The following is a 12422-nucleotide window of genomic DNA, read 5'->3' on the forward strand; positions in this document are numbered from 1 at the left end:
GTTTCTCCCAACAAGAATGTGGGAACGTTAAAGCTGCAGACGGTGAGGAAAATAGCAGTCCTCCCAGGCCTCATAAACAGCAACGACGAGCTTCTCTCATTAAACTGAAGTATAAGTGAGGTTTGGGGAACATCACAGAGCTTCCTCGGCTCCTCTGCACCGGCTACTCTTCTGAAACATGGTTGCTGCAACAATCAATATGGATCAATCAGCAATTTATCTTCTGTGAAAACATTCACTGTTTAAAACACAACCAGCCACTGTGGAAATACGTCGAGTGCTGAATGACACCACAGGTGTAATCCTGTCAAAGGTCCCAGCAGGTGGAGTTAGTCACACCTGATTAATCACCTGAAGCATGACGTGATGGACAGCAGCTTAGACTCAAGATCGTTTTGATCATTTTTGAATATTATGAATAAATTCCAGAAGCTGAGAGTAAATCAGGATCATGTTAAAGTTACAGAGTTTTATTTTTGTCACAGGGAAGCGGATACTCGGAGGATTCTTCCAGATTTCTGAAACTAGACGCTGAGACGTCTTCTCTGACATATTTTGAAGATAGTTGTAAGAAACGTTTTTAAACCTCAAACTTCACGCGGGAGCCTCTTCAATGGACATCCAGGAGGAACTCGTGCTTTCTCTCTGACGTCGCTACGCAGCGACCTGCAGGTGGAAATACTCTGTCAAAGAAAGCAGACTGCAAAGCTTCTTGGCTTGTAATGTGAAAGCGTGTTTGGATACAAAGCGTCCTAACAACGTGGGTCACAACACACACGCTCAAAGAATCACTCAGCAATCAGTTCAAACAGCTGATCCAACAGAGGCCCAGAGAAAGAGCAGAGATGTGGAGGGAGGCTAAAAGGGTCGTCGCCGTGACAAACGCTGCCATGGTAATGCAGCTTTAACCATGCTGAGGTGTGATGTAGGAGTTAATTATGAGCCAGAAGGTGAAAAACTGGCTCCAAACTCAGCAAAGCGACTCAGCAGACCTGCTAACGGCTCTTCCAGTTAGACTCATCTGGATACGCTAACCTTTAATGACCATGATGGCTCCTTACACAGGACGTGTCACCCACCGCTAAAATGTGAAAGCAGTGTGGGGCATCCTCTAACCCTCCTCCACACTCCTGTCTCCACAATGTCTCCATCTCTGCTGCTATCAGTTAATGAAGCCGGTGTGGAGCAGCGAGCAGCACTAAGCCAATCTGCAGGACACAGACGAGGAGCAGGGGGGGTTTGTGGACAGCGAGACACTCGCAGGCGGTTAGCTCGGGGGCGTCGAGCTTCACTTTGCAATCTGATACAGCCGAAGTTTGACTCTACATACTAAATAGAAAAAGCCTAAATATGGTAATAGAATAAATTGCCCCGAGATTTACTGGATGTCACGAGCGTGGGCACCAAGGAGGCATGTTGCTGAAGTGTAAAAGCCATCTGAAATTGAGTTGGCAGCAGCACCTCTAAAAGAACCAGCTGAGGAAAAAAGCTGAAGATAGCTGAAGAGGAATATTCCCCCGAGGTGTCTGAATTGCACCAATAAGGAAGGAGTTGAGCCCTGTGGGTGGAAGGTGCAGTCAGGTTCACTGAATTCTGCACAAGCCTATCAGTCTGAATATGACTTCTCCAGAGGGAGTGGATCCCCCACGCTCGGCTGTCTGCGCTGAGCTGTTTTTCTTTCTGGGGGTAATTTGTGACACTCCTTGGTGAGACATCAATTCTTCTTGACGTGGAGAGAAAATAGGAACATTTAAAGGCCTTTATTTGTCATTGTTTTTCCTCAGACAAATTTATTACCGGGGAGGCTGCCGGCCTTCGGGCAGCCAGCTCAGGGTTATTATACATCTTCATGTCGGCGCGAGAGTCTGCTGGGCCGGTGAGTACACATGCATTCATACGTGCTGATGTTCTGCTTTACTTCCACTTTTGCTGTTTGCTGATAACATAAATACTCGCAGCGCTCAGCGTTTCTGACAATCCTGAGAAAACATTTTACAGCAATGAGCAAATTTGGCGTAACCGGACAAACCGCTAACACGGTAACAGATTCATGAAGTGCGAATATCGCTGCAGAGTTCAAGTTAGCAGCACTGCAGAACATATTAAACACGATGCCTGATTTATTCATCTCTTTGGTTTCACAGCGGTTCAGGCTTGCAGCTGCGTCTTAACAGTTAAGAAGGAGTACACAGTGCAGCCAGATTCCACGTCAGCTTGACTTGGTTTCTAAAACTTCTCGCTCGGATAAATGCTCCATCTGTCTGTCCTGATCTCATCACCAACACTGCGTCTAATCCTGCCTCCTCAGACACATCACAGCATATTCGCTGACGATTCTCCTCCAAATCAAATGACATTCTGGAGTTCGCCGGGGGAGTCAGACCTCGCCGAGTCTTGAATGGCGTCCAAGGTGACGTTTTCATCTGAGCCCTCTTCTTATGGCGGTCTTCTCTGTTCCCCCTTCAGGAAACGAGTTCAGCCACTAACCTCAGGGAAGCGGATACTCGGAGGATTCTTCCAGATTTCTGAAACTAGACGCTGAGACGTCTTCTCTGACATATTTTGAAGATAGTTGTAAGAAACGTTTTTAAACCTCAAACTTCACGCGGGAGCCTCTTCAATGGACATCCAGGAGGAACTCCTGCTTTCTCTCTGACGTCGCTACGCAGCGACCTGCAGGTGGAAATACTCTGTCAAAGAAAGCAGACTGCAAAGCTTCTTGGCTTGTAATGTGAAAGCGTGTGTTTGGATACAAAGCGTCCTAACAACGTGGGTCACAACACACACGCTCAAAGAATCACTCAGCAATCAGTTCAAACAGCTGATCCAACAGAGGCCCAGAGAAAGAGCAGAGATGTGGAGGCTAAAAGGGTCGTCGCCGTGACAAACGCTGCCATGGTAATGCAGCTTTAACCATGCTGAGGTGTGATGTAGGAGTTAATTATGAGCCAGAAGGTGAAAAACTGGCTCCAAACTCAGCAAAGCGACTCAGCAGACCTGCTAACTGCTCTTCCAGTTAGACTCATCTGGATACGCTAACCTTTAACAGAGGCCCAGGATTTCAGGATTGTTACCAGGACCGGCGCATAAATCCACCACACACGATGCAATTCATCCTCTCCACACACACATATGTATGTACAGTCACGTACTTCACGCTAAACATAACAGACTTAATGCCATCACACACAGTCGCATATGGATACGGAATAGCAGATACAGACGTACACACACAGAAACACACACACTCCAATAACTGAGGCAAGAGGAAGCTCACAAAGGGAGAAATCTAGCACCAGGGAAAATGCCAAGTGTCTTATTAGTGGTTTAGCAGAGATGGCTGGGAATCGATGAACGACCCTACTGGTCACAACACGGCACTCCCGGAGACGCACACACGTCGTGGCGCTCGCTCTGCGCTATCCATCATAACAAAACAATGAAGGGAAAAAAGAAATCCCTCCACAGCTAAAGACTTTCTCCTTCTTATCCCCCTTCTGTTCTGTGCTTTGGGAGAGACGTGAGAGCGCTGCCAAGCAAAGGCACGATCAACATAAGGAGTCCCTTATTTTCTGCTTCGGTCCTTGGAGACAACCTCTCTATTCCACCTTCGTGCTGCACAACTATGTTTTTACTAAAGTTATTTTTCTTTTCATGTTATTCTTGAAACTCTTCTACCCACCCAGAAGTTTTTGAAGCTTTAATAAAAGCTGATCAAGGAAATCTTGCAGCCCTGCAGAGGTACACGTGTGCATCAAAGCACTCGTTTGGCACATCAGTCCTTTCAGATCGTGAGCTGATGGGGAAAAGGAGTTACTATTAATGATGACAGCAGGTTACATGAATCTGTTTGTTTTAGTCACGTCTTTAAGGCCACTGAGTTCGGTTATCCGGTGCTACCATCACGCAGAGAACCATTTCTGCCAAATGGATCTTTGTATCCCAGGGAAACGTCAGAGCGGGCGTTCGCCGTTAAACATCAAAGTGTCAAAGTGCGGCTGGAGCAGCTGCACAGGATCTCATCCATGTCTTATACTTACCAACAACAGACTACAGAGTTAGTAAAAGTAGAGAATGTCAAACTTCCTGTAGACGTCTGGAGGTAACAGATGCCACCAAAGGCAGCTTGTTTTCTTTTTGGTAAATCCCCCAAATTGTCTAAAAAAAAGATTATATTCATAAAACAATAGAAGAATTGCCAACAACTCTCCCTAAACTAACAAGGTGAAACCTCAAAGGAACTTTATGAAAACAGACATCAGGCAACGTTCAGTCCGAAGCATTTCCAGGTGTCACAGACGTGTCCAACCATCAAACGGGCTCATTGGAGAAATCAAAGGAAAGCACCTGGACATAACTGCCCCATAACAGGCAAATAAACTATAATCTGGTTACTGTGAATAACCACGTTTACTGAGTGACAGGAGCAAACAGACGTCTTTTCTTTACAGTCTAAAAACTCCATCTTTCCATTGTTGTCCATTTCTGAAAGCAGAAGCTTTCAACACATCAAATGTTCCATATTTATATAAATGTATAAATTATTTACATGGTAAATATAAATGACCTGTATTTGGCCTGTGAGTTATGTTTTGTTTCCAGCCTACATTTGTATAGCGCTTTTACTAGTCCCCCCTAAGGACCCCAAAGCGCTTTACACACCCAGTCATCCACCCATTCACACACTGGTGGAGGCAGCTACAGGTGTAGCCACAGCTGCCCTGACAGAAGCGAGGCAATCAGCCCCTCTGGCCGGTAGGTGAAGTGTCTTGCCCAAGGACACAACGACCGAGACTGTCCGAGCCGGGGCTCGAACAGGCAACCTTCCGATTACAAGACGAACTCCCAACTCTTGAGCCACGATCGCCCACCACCCATTTAAATAGAAGCTGTCTGGTAAGTGAAGCAGGCTTAAATAAAAGCACATCATGCCATGAGCTAAAGAAACAGCTGAAAAACAAAGTCGCTGACATCTATCAGGCAGTTGTAGCCACAGCTGTCCTGGGGCAGACTGACAGATGCTGCCATATCGCGCCATCGGCCCCTCTGGCCATCACCAGTAGGCGGTAGGTGAAGTGTCTTGCCCAAGGACACAACGACCGAGACTGTCCGAGCCGGGGCTCGAACCGGCAACCTTCCGATTACAAGGCGAACTCCCAACTCTTGAACCACAGTCGCTCGTATTTCCTTGACTTATTCGAATAATGGTGTAATTAATCAGCATCTCCTCAACATTACTAATCTCACATGTGTATATTCCCATCACTACATCACTGTAAAGCTCGATATCCTCACTGACATGACAGCTTTTTGTTTTGTGCTTCTGGCTGTTATATTAATGTTGTTATATATGACAGCAAAATTGCTTTATATTAATTACACACAGTAGTTTGTGTGTTTCTTAGTAACTACATAAAGGTCACATGGCAACAAGTAGTCAGGAAATTATTAATATATGAAGAAAATCATTTGATAAAATCCCCTCAGTGTTAACAGATGACACAAAAACATAAATGATTTATTATATATTATTTAACTTTTAGTAATATCATTCATGCATCTAATCTAAGGTACAAAATCCATATTTCATAAGCCATATTTTGTCATTTGGAGTAATGCATGGATGCTGTATCTGTACTGGATCAAAGCAGAAATAACTGCACTCAAAAAAACCTGCAGCTCTGCCGTCATGCATCATCCCTTCATTTTAATTATTTGCAGTTAATTTCATGTTCAAAAAGAAAACAGAGCATCAAACATGCGATTCTCTGACTTGACTTTAAAGACTGGTGTGTCGCACCGTCGCATCCAAAGCGACGCCCTCGTGCAGTTAATGAACGATTAAGTGTAGCTGTGGCTGCAAAGCACTTCAGGGTTTCTCCTCTAATTCCTCTGCCTCTTTCTAATCATTAAGCAAGCTGCTGAGAAGTTACTGAAAGAGTGGAACAAACAAGGTTATTCCGCATGAAAGGTGTGCAGATTGCACGGCAGCGGTCGAACAGACAGGAAACAGCTGGTGGTTAATGGCGTTCCTGAAGAAGAGCTGCTGCTGTTCTGACCATCTTCCCCACTGCACTCTGGTTTTTCTGTTAACACTTTGGGCTCCTCGTCGTTGTGGCTTCCTGACCTGCCGTTGTCTCTACTTCCTATTATTCACTCACAAAATGCAGTGGCTCCAGGGAGCCTCTGTAAAGTTCAGCCATTGAAATAACCATTTATCCCAACGGCCCCTTGACACTCACGACACCTGCACAGTTCTGCTAAACTAAAATATTATTTGGAACTATAAAGTATTCAACTCGGGGTTGGCTGTTTCAGCCCAGTGTGAATGGGCCATGGTGTACAAGCTCCACCTCCAAACAAGATGGACACACAGCGGAAAAGGATTCAAATTTACAGAATAACGGCCGAGTCACAGCAGTCGATGTTACAGAGATAAAAACCTCCCCGACTCTAAAGTAGATCCATCAGAGTATTTATGGAAATACTATTCAGTCTAAATGGAGCAGTGAGAAAAAAGCAGAGTCTAACTTCACTTCCATCCGTCAGCTCATTGCTCATGTGCTTCCTCACCTCATGAAGGTCAGCCTCCCTCTGCTGCCAAACATTGATGCTAAACTCGGGGGTCATGATTGTCCCAGCCAACACAAACTATACCAAAAAAAGTTGCACTCACTAAAAAGGTCATGTCTATAATGTAAAGTGAAAGTGATGAAAGCAGGAAGTCAAACACGGCGGTGCAGGTGTGCAGCCCTGTGATGTTCTAACTAAGCATGTGCGCTAAAACCAACGTATGCTAGCAGAAGTTAACTTTAGAGTTTCTCATGTTTCACACAGAAACAGAGGCAGCACCTTTCAGATTATGCTCTTTGAACTAAAGCTAACTTTTAGAGCTTCATGTGTGTTTTAGCTGCACAGATGAACCTCGTGTAGAAGTCAGTTTATGTCATTTGATACACAAAGAGGTGTTTACTAGGCTTATAGCTGGTTTTGTACCCATGTGGTCATTACATGTTTTGATATTTACATGTTTACACATCTGGATGTTTGCACACACATGTTCAAAGCAATGTCTACAGTCACTGGTTCAAAGCAGCAATAAGTATGTGTTGAATCTACCTCGTTGTTTTCCCTGCATTGATCCGAGTATAGGATTTCCTGGCTTCTATGTGGCCAGTGAAGTATTCATGAGGGCGGCACACAGGAAGTGTTTGGTTGTTGTTGCTGTGCGAGAGGCTGCTAAGAAAGTTATCCGTCTGTTTCTAATCGTTCCAATCCACACAGCGAGCCCTCGCGTTACACTGACATAAAAGTTTGTAAGTTCATGAGTGACGACAGATTCATATTTACAATCTTTCATGTCTAATGTCCTTCTCTCACCCCAGCCAATCACAGCAGATGGCCCCGCCCCTCCCTGAGCCTGGTTCTGCTGGAGGTTTCTTCCTGTTAAAAGGGAGTTTTTCCTTCCCACTGTCGCCAAAGTGCTGCTCACAGGGGGTCATATGATTGTTGGGTTTTCTCTGTACAATATAAAGCACCTTGAGTTCACTGTTGTTGTGATTTGATGCTGTATAAATAAAATTGAATTGAAAAAATGAATGTTTGCTGAAATTGCACTGATTTGGATTATTTACTGTTTCACTCTTATTTAGTGCCTTTCACTTCAACTACAGTCAGCAAAAGCTGCTCAGAGTCCTCATAATTGCAGCGTGGTACTAAATAAGTGTTAGCATGCTGTGGAGGTAACTAGCAGCCGAGGCTCGGTGCAGAACTTTTTAGCACACTGCTGCCTCTCATTGATCGTCGTGGGGTGGGTTTGGTGTCCTTTCAGACTGGAGTGAGATGGTCTGAGGCTCGGTTTAAAACCTGAGTTGGATTTTAGAAAGACTGTAAAATCAGATCCAAGCACAAGTGTACGTGAGAGTATTCATAATAAGAATGGAAGCAGACAGAACGACGGACTGCTGCTTCTCTTTTATTCGTCCTTTTCACTCGTACCCAGATCTGGATGGAAAGAACACTGTGTCTACCTCTCTCATTAGCATCCAATTAAATTCTGTCTAAACAAACACACAGTCAACAATTACTTGTTCTGTGTACTTTGTTTATTTACTCTATTTTTCTGTAATGAGAATATTTAGTCCTTTCTGCCTCGGGGTTACAGCGAGCATCTTGTTGTGCTTCCCTTCAGCAACCCGTCTGTTACAGATGTTGGACTGACAGATACAAAACAGCAGAGCTTCAAACAACATTGTCAGTCCACATTTCTTCTGCCAGCAGCAAACGTATACTCATTATTCTGGGCTTCAGTTTATCACTATTTCATGTACAATTTGCAGAATTCTTAAAGGGTGCACACACTTTGGATTCTGGCTCGTAGTGCGAGATGAAAAGTCAAAATCATTCACCTCAGTGTCTGTTCAAATTTTCATGGCGGTCTATCCAGTAGTTTTATTCTCGGCCAAAGAACTGATGCAGTCGAACTGACTGATCGACAGCACCCTCCTTAAAGTCTCGCCGCTGGCACGGGTAAAAGAAAAAAGCCAAGCGTGCAGGCGTACTGTGACAGAGACAAAGCCTCGTCCCGAGCTTACAACACACAGGATGGAGGGAGTACAAGGGATAAATGAAGAGCTTATCCCTGCTATAAATCCAACTTAATTCCAGTGTCTAATCAGTATTCTGCCAAGGCCCTCTTTCACACATATTTTCATCTGTTATACTAACCTTCAGTGTCTGTTAGAGAATCCTGAGTGGAATACCTTCCTTTGGTAACCACAGAGAAACGGTAATGTGGGTTTGAGGCTGTGCCAACAAAGAAGCTGCAGCGGGTACAGTCAATAGATATATTCAAACAAAGAGGAAGCCCTGACATCCCCCACACTGCAGGAAAAAGCAGCCTTGGTGGGTATTAGCTCCTGTAATTAGTGCACAGTGTTTAGTGAAAGTAACACACGAAGCTGTAGTGGTGATTACACGACACGTCTTTAACACAGAAGCTAATACAAAGCAGAGAGAAGCAGGACAAAGGCACTTCTGTAATTCAAAATGAAAAATTATAACAGGATCCTCAAACGTAATATAATAGAGCAACAAGCACTTACACGAGTGGCTCACAGCACTCAAAAGCAAAAACAGCACGTCTATTAAAAGAATGGAAACGTTTCAGGCTGCGTCCACACCACTGTGGACAGTTTTAAAAATGCTTTTCCCGTCCACACTGAGAAAGAAGAGCCCTCGTCTCACTCAGAAATCCAGAATAAGTGATTTTAAAACATAAAGAAGACGAAAGGGAGACTGACAGGATGTGTCATAAGAGTCACGTTCACCAGATGATGGTGGGAAATAGTTTGGTTGTTGGACAAAAGAGACTAGGAAAAATTAAAGAATCTATCTCATCGTTTCAACAAAGGCCGTTTGTTCACTGTAGATGGATGAGACGACTTTACAGAACACACAGATTTTCAGAGAAATCTCAGAGGCATCAGATGCATATAGACGAGTATAAATGAGGAAGAGCACGTCACAATTACTAGACTCTGTGCATGTTTATGAAAGATAAACATATGAAAAATGGCATTTTATCAAAGAGAATATAGAAATGTGATAGAGTAGAAGGGTTCTCACAGAAGTACGGCAGGTCTGACTGGCTGTGACCAGAGTCAGAGAAGTCAGTGCCAATCAACGAATCACTTTGATTTTTCAGGTTATTCAATAGAAAAAATATATTTTGTACTCATAAATATACATAGATTAACATGTAAGTCTGTCTTGCAACAGGCCTTTAATTAATCCTATATAAATATAAACAGGTTTGTGGAAGTCACCGTGTTCCCTCGTGGCTGGTCTCTAGTCACGTATGTAACACCAAACACCAAAGGACTAGAGAAGTCGTAGGCGTGCCATGGACGGACATTTAAATTTGTGTCTGCACCTTCAGACTCGAGCTATGAATGATCGTACCTGTTTCATTATCTGAGACGATAGACGAGGTCCCTTTCACCAAAGGAAAGTGAAGCCACGACACGTCATCTGCTTCCTCTTTGCTCTTCTCCTGATCTGAAGTCAGGGCTCTAACACATGAAAACCTGCATAAACACAGTCATTGTCACAATTACTTATTGTCAGCAGATTAAACATGTGACCCTCCCTCTCAGGATGTTAGCAGCTGGTTTTAAGCTAACAATATGCCAGCTTATATTAGGCTCTGGTGTCCTAAAATCACAATTTCTCTCTGATATATCAGTTTGATCACATTCTCACATCATGTGTGAGTGTATTCAGAGTGTCAGAGTCCAACAAAACTACATCCACTCCAAAAAAAAGTTCCTCTAACACAGACTAACAAGCAGCTAAAGCAGGCTAACAGAGGCTTACAGCAGGCTAACAGCAGCTAAAGCAGGCTAACAGAGGCTTACAGCAGGCTAACAGCAGCTAAAGCAGGCTAACAGAGGCTACAACAGGCTAACAACAGCTAAAGCAGGCTAACAGAGGCTTACAGCAGGCTTACAACAGCTAAAGCAGGCTAACAGAGGCTTACAGCAGGCTTACAACAGCTAAAGCAGGCTAACAGAGGCTTACAGCAGGCTAACAACAGCTAAAGCAGGCTAACAGAGGCTACAACAGGCTAACAACAGCTAAAGCAGGCTAACAGAGGCTAATAGTAGCTAACAGAGGCTAAAGCAGCAGAAACAGACACAAAGGTTCTGTCTTCAGCAGCTCACCTCAGTATAACTAGGGATGGGTATCGTTTAGGTTTTATCCGATACCAGTACCAAACCGGTACTTTTGAAACGGTGCCGGTGCTTAAACGGTGCTCAAACGGTGCTCAAACCGGTGCTTAAAGAATGGAGAACACAAAATTGGTCCAAAAACCTCTCATGTTCAGCTGTTTTTTTGTAAAAAGATAACAATGTTAGCCTTTTCTGCAGCTATGGGGCATATATGGTATCACTCTTGGCTGGAAGCAGCTTAAACAATGGAAAAAACACAAACTTTGTCCAAAAACCTCTCATGTTTAACTGTTTTCCACTTTTTCTTTGGTCATTTTAGCCTTTTTGGCCAGGGTGAAGGGAGTATCTGCCATCAAACAAGAAGACAGCCGCATGTAACTACAACGGTGTTTGCTAGTTCACCTTACTGCATTAATGTAATAACGTGGTTAGCCTACTCAACGTAAATTACACACGAACAACATTAAGCTACTCACGCAGAGAAGAACGGCTGCTGCTGCATCATCATCCTCATCATTTCTGCTACACTGGCAGGGCTAGGGGCCAGGACTCTCCTCTTCGGGTTTTTGGGGGATGTTGCTAACTCCGGGTCCGATAACAGGCACCGCACCCGCAGTAGATGCGCTCGGTGTGAGGTCTCGCAGCAAGCTATCAAATACGGCGCATTTCTCGGCTTTTAAAAAAACGCTATGCGTCGCCAGGTGTTTCACCAGATTCGAGGTGTTACCTCCTTTGACAGCATCACAGTATCAGCTTAAAGCACTTGTTGCAGCTGCTGAGTTTGCATATTTTGCTGTGAAGTACAGCCAGACTTTGACCGCTTCGCCTTGGCCATTTTTAATCTGTAGCTCTGCTCTAAAAGAACGTACGTACCTGGACCCGCCTACTATCCTCGGAAACGTAAAATGATTGGCTAGAATCCAAAGTGTGTCACAGCTCAAGAAAAAAGCACCGAAATGTGCGCTGCTTCATGTCAGACCTCTTTCATGAAGCTTTTAAGCCTCTTCCAGTATAAATAAAGGTGGAGACTTCACAGCAGGGATGTGTACCTTTACTCAAACACTTTTTAATGTACTCAGTTACTTTAATGTACTTGTAAGGATTTCCATGTCGTGCTGCTTTCTGTGTTTATTCCATATTTTGGATGCATCCACTACACTGTATACTCCATACTATTTATTTTAAAGCTTTAGTTATTATTTTGCTGATTCAGTATTATAGATCAAACTGTCCAGCCATTTATAAGTTAAATCATCATCGTCAGCTGCAACATTAAAGAGATTTACACATCAATAAATCAATAATCACGATCCACTGATATCATATATAGAACAGAAATGCATAGTGAGGACAGTTACTTTAGCTACTATAAATATATTTTGGAAGTACAACTTGTTTACTGTTTAGGTACTTGATAAGGATCATGACTTTTGGCATGATCCTTATCAAGGATTGTTACTGTTGTAATTGTAATTGTAATTGTAATTGTTTACTGTTCTTGGTCCCTGTGCACCACATTTAAAAATACTGGAAAACTCCTGAACATCTTTGATTCAGTTTGAATCCTGGGATCGTCCGTACTCCACGGCACGCTGCAGTCAGACACCTTACAGTAAAGATAGATCACTTTGGACATTACAGCAGAAAGTGGAACAGAAGGTTATCAGTTCTTTGATCCAAGTCCTGTGA

The 12422-nt window shown here is 43.7% G+C and overlaps 1 long non-coding RNA gene across 1 annotated transcript; it reads right to left on the reverse strand.

Annotated features, from left to right (window-relative positions):
• Nucleotides 1-4663: 4663 nt before the first annotated feature.
• On the reverse strand, nt 4664-12157 carry LOC146501153 (uncharacterized). The gene is made up of 2 exons (XR_014869956.1): nt 10725-12157; nt 4664-10088 (listed from the first exon to the last, which is right to left on the reverse strand). It is a non-coding gene; the product is annotated as an uncharacterized LOC146501153 (long non-coding RNA).
• Nucleotides 12158-12422: the final 265 nt, after the last annotated feature.

This window comes from Neolamprologus multifasciatus, chromosome 16, assembly GCF_963576455.1.
Source record: "Neolamprologus multifasciatus chromosome 16, fNeoMul1.2, whole genome shotgun sequence".
In the NCBI taxonomy this organism is placed as follows: Eukaryota; Metazoa; Chordata; class Actinopteri; order Cichliformes; family Cichlidae; genus Neolamprologus; species Neolamprologus multifasciatus.